Source organism: Ranitomeya variabilis, chromosome 3 (assembly GCF_051348905.1).
Source record: "Ranitomeya variabilis isolate aRanVar5 chromosome 3, aRanVar5.hap1, whole genome shotgun sequence".
Lineage (NCBI taxonomy): Eukaryota > Metazoa > Chordata > Amphibia > Anura > Dendrobatidae > Ranitomeya > Ranitomeya variabilis.
Genome location: NC_135234.1, coordinates 529980127 through 529984216, shown reverse-complemented (window position 1 = coordinate 529984216; position 4090 = coordinate 529980127).

The following is a 4090-nucleotide window of genomic DNA, read 5'->3' as shown; positions in this document are numbered from 1 at the left end:
CTAGGAGGTCACATGACCGAGGCGGAAGGGGAGGGGCTTGCAGATCTAATGCAGCGCTATGGAAGGGTGAGAAGTGGACCGGAAGAGGAAGCTGCTGCTGCTGTGGCGCTGAGCCGGGGCTCGTGCAGGTGTGTGCGGCGTCTCCCGGCGGCCATACACACGTGCCCTGACTGCATGGGGAGGCTGCACTGTGTCGCCAGGAGCAGAGAGACATGAAGGAGTGCCGGGCTCTCCTGTGTAGTGGCTGCAGCACCGGCAGGATAGCCTCCACTGTGACCGACAGCCGGGTGTGCAGGATGTTTCTGCCTCTCGCTCATCCCCCGTCCTCAACATTATTTTCATTTGTACTATTGATTTATGAAATAAAATGTAAACCATGGTTACTCCTTAACCCCTTCCCGACATGTGCCCTATGTGTACGGCGCTGCGGTAGGGCAAACCGCCGTACATATACTTGTGGATTGCTTGGCTCACCCCTGTGATTGGTATTAGCACTGATCATGGATGTTTAACGCCCCTGATGCCGCTGTCAACAGTGACGGTGACGCCGAGGCGCATCACGGAGGGAGTGTGCTCCCGTCAGCATGATGCGATCACGTTGTGTTGATGGTCTCCTTGGTGACACCGGCCGCAGGGTGCTACCGGTAAGGCTGGGTTCACATTGCATTATGGCTGTACGTTACACTGCGGCATAACGTTAACGTAGTCCGTTAACGCCGCCATTGAAAGCAATGTCGAATGCATCGCTAGCGCACACCCACAATGGGCGTGCGCTAGGGATGTGCCGTCATTGAGTGACGGACCCGAGACGCGGGCTGCAGCATTTCCGGGTCTCACTGCTAGCGCAGATGGAGCTAGCAGATGCTCTAACTGCTCTAGCGATGTGCCAAAGTCGGCACTTGCGTTAGTGCAGTCCGTTAGCGTATGCGCTGAACGGACTGCACTAATGCAATGTGAACCTGGCGCTGAACGGACTGCACTAAGGCTAGGTTCACATTGCGTTAGGGCAATCCGTTAAGCGCACAGCACTAGCGGATTGCGCTAACGCAATGTTTCTCTAGGGTCCGCGTTCGCCGTCCCCGCTAGCGAGGACCGGACCTCGGACGCTGCAAGCAGCGTCCGAGGTCCGTCACAAAAGAACGGCACATCGCTAACGCGTGCCAAAAATGGCATGCGCTCGCGATGCTCTACAGGCACAAATCACATTGCTGTCAATGGGTGCGCTAACGGACCCGTTGCACGGCGTTAATTGCGACATTTTCGCCATGCAATGCAGTCCGTTAGCGTGCACACATTAACGCAATGTGAACCTAGCCTAATGCAATGTGTGAACCTGGCCTAAGGTGGCCTGTGAGCTCCAGCTCAGTGCTGACTCGCTGCCTGTCAGGTGCTGCTCTGATGCCCTGCAGCACAGAAGCATTGCAGAGCATCATCAGTGTACAGATGTTCTCCCATAGTGGGATGATGTAAAAAAAAAAAAAACAATACACATTTGGTTTCGCCGCATCAAAAACTATTCAACCTATAAAACTGCTCCACTAGTTAGCCCCTTCAGTGAACACCATAAAAAATGAAAACTGCTTTATCATCTTACCACTGAACAAAAAGTGCAATAACACGCGATCAAAAGACGAATGTAAATTAAAATGGTACCCCTGAAAACGTCATCTTGTCCTGCAAGAAACGAGCCACCATACAGCTCCATCAGCGGAAAAATTAAAAAGTTATAGCTCTCAGAATAAAGCAATACAAAAATATTTTTTTCTATAAAATAGTTTTTATTGTGTAAGACTGTGTGCACATGTTCAGGATTTTCGCAGTTTTTCACTATAAAAACGCTCACATTAAGCATCCTATTATTAGAATGCAATCCGAAATTTTTGTGCACATGTTGCGTTTTTTTCCGCTGCGGAATCGCATTCCAGAAAAAAACGCAGCATGTTCATTCTTTGTGCGGAATCGCGGGGATTCCGCACATCTAGGAATGCATTGATCCGCTTACTTTCCACATGGGACTATGCCCACCATGTGGGAAGTAAGCAGATCATATGCAGTTGGTACCCAGGGTGGAGGAGAGGATGCTCTCCTCCAGGCTCTGGGAACCATATAATTGTTAAAAAAAAGAAAAAAAAAAATTATGATATTCTCACCTTCCGGCGTCCCTCACAGCGTTCCCGCTCCTCACGATGCTCCCGTTCCCAATAATGCAATGCGAAAATGACCTGCGATGACGTTGCGGTCTTGCGAGACTGCTACGTCTTCTGAGGTCTTTGCCGCTAGGCATTATTGGGAACGGGAGCATCGCAAGGAGCGGGAAGACTGCGAGGGACACCGGTAGGTGATAATATCATGATTATTTTTTTATTATTATTATTTTTAGCACTCTATCTTTTTACTATTGGCATCAATAGTAAAAAGTTGGTCACACTTGTCAAACACTATGCTTGACAAGTGTGACCAACCTGTCAATCACTTTTCCAAGCAATGCTACAGATCGCTTGGAAAACGCTAGCATTCTGCAAGCTAAAAACGCTTGTAAAATGCTAGTGTTTAGCGGGAATACGCATGCCAATTCCCCATGCGATATACCCGCAGCAGGGGTTGCGGAATTGCCGCGGAAATTTTCGAGGCAATTCTGCAACGTGTGCACTTAGCCTAAAAGTGCCAAAATATAAAAAAAATTATATAAATGAGATATCACTGTAATTGTACTGACCCGAAGAATAAAACGTCCTCATGAATTTTAACGAGGAACCCCCAAAATTTCCTGAATTGCTGGTCTTTGTTCATTCTGCTTCCCAAAAATCGGAATAGAAAGCAATCAAAAAATGTCATGTGTCTGAAAATGGTACCAATAAAAACGTCAACTCGTCCCGTCAAAAGCAAGACATAGAACAAATGAGGTGGGCACCGCAAAGATGTATAACTAGAACATAATACAACTGGGTGCAACTTATGCGCTAAGAAGAAATAAGAGGAAAAAGTAACGCAAATGATAGTGTACATACAGTACAATTATAAATAATATGACTTTATTTAGACAGCAATACACATTAAAAACATGCAAAAGAAATAATAAGCAGGCATATGAAGTAAAGGTATCCCTTATAAAGTCTATTATGGATACAATGGATGATCTCAATGATACCAACACCCAATTGTGGTAAATAATCAACAAATAGTAATTATACCAGATTATCAGGAGGAGTTTTGCAGTTATGACCCAATCATAAATACAATAGACATATCACATAAAATGTTAAAATATATTATCAATCACAAGGGCAAAAAAATTTTGGATGAAAAAATGATTGCTTGTTATAGCAATTATCCATATTTATATACTGTATATATATACACTCACCGGCCACTTTATTAGGTACACCATGCTAGTAACGGGTTGGACCCCCTTTTGCCTTCAGAACTGCCTCAATTCTTCGTGGCATAGATTCAACAAGGTGCTGGAAGCATTCCTCAGAGATTTTGGTCCATATTGACATGATGGCATCACACAGTTGCCGCAGATTTGTCGGCTGCACATCCCAAAGATGCTCCATACAAGGCAGGATGGATCCATGCTTTCATGTTGTTTACGCCAAATTCTGACCCTACCATCCGAATGTCGCAGCAGAAATCGAGACTCATCAGACCAAGCAACGTTTTTCCAATCTTCTACTGTCCAATTTCGATGAGCTTGTACAAATTGTAGCCTCAGTTTCCTGTTCTTAGCTGAAAGGAGTGGTACCCGGTGTGGTCTTCTGCTGCTGTAGCCCATCTGCCTCAAAGTTCGACGCACTGTGCGTTCAGAGATGCTCTTAGGCCTACCTTGGTTGTAACGGGTGGCGATTTGAGTCACTGTTGCCTTTCTATCAGCTCGAACCAGTCTGCCCATTCTCCTCTGACCTCTGGCATCAACAAGGCATTTCCGCCCACAGAACTGCCGCTCACTGGATTTTTTTTCTTTTTCGGACCATTCTCTGTAAACCCTAGAGATGGTTGTGCGTGAAAATCCCAGTAGATCAGCAGTTTCTGAAATACTCAGACCAGCCCTTCTGGCACCAACAACCATGCCACGTTCAAAGGCACTCAA